Consider the following 1,095-nt stretch of genomic DNA (forward strand, 5'->3'; position numbering starts at 1 on the left):
TAACGCAAGTTGAGGCGGACGTCATCGCGGTAGCGACGACGGACATCGAGACGAGCACGTGACACCACTGCCACCCTGTCTTAGCATAACATGAGTCGAGGCGGACGTCGTCGCGGTAGCGACGACGAACGCCGAGACGAGCACGTGACACCACTGCCACCCTGTCTTTGCATAACATGAGTCGAGGCGGACGTCGTCGGGGTAGCGGCGACGGGCGCCGAGACAAGCACGTGAAACCACTGCCACCCTGTCTTAGCGTAACTCGAGTCGAGGCGGACGTCGTCGGGGTAGCGACGACGGGCGCCGAGACGAGCACGTGACACCACTGCCACCCTGTCTAAGCGTAACTCGAGTCGAGGCGGACGTCTTCGCGGTAGCGACGTTGGGCGCCGAGACAAGCACGTGACACCACTGCCACCCTGTCTTAGCGTATCGCGAGCCGAGGCGGACATCGTCGCGGTAGCGACGACGGACGCCGAGACGAGCACGTGACACCAATCCCACCTTGTCTTAGCGTAACGCGAGTCGAGGCGGACGTCGTTGCGGTAGCGACGACGGACGCCGAGACGAGCACGTGACACCACTGCCACCCTGTCTTAGCGTAACGCGAGTCGAGGCGGACGTCGTCGCGGTAGCGACAACGAACGCCGAGACGAGCACGTGACACCACTGCCACCCTGTCTTAGCGTAACTCGAGTCGAGGCAGACGTCGTCGCGGTAGCGACGACGGACGCCGAGACGAGCACGTGACACCACTGCCACCCTGTCTATCTTAGGGTAACGCGAGTCAAGGCGAACGTCGTCGCGGTAGCGACGACGGACGCCCAGACGAGCACGTGAAACCACTGCCACCCTGTCTTAGCGTAACGCGAGTCGAGGCGGACGTCGTCGCGGTAGCGACAACGGACGCCGAGACGAGCACGTGACACCACTGCCACCCTATCTTAGCGTAACGCGAGTCGAGGCGGACGTCGTCGCGGTAGCGACGACGGACGCCGAGACAAGCATGTGACACCACTGCCACCCTGTCTTACTGTAACGCGTGTCGAGGCGGACGTCGTCGCGGTAGCGACGATGGACGCCGATACGAGCACG

This window comes from Triticum dicoccoides, chromosome 6B (genome assembly GCF_002162155.2).
Source record: "Triticum dicoccoides isolate Atlit2015 ecotype Zavitan chromosome 6B, WEW_v2.0, whole genome shotgun sequence".
Lineage (NCBI taxonomy): Eukaryota > Viridiplantae > Streptophyta > Magnoliopsida > Poales > Poaceae > Triticum > Triticum dicoccoides.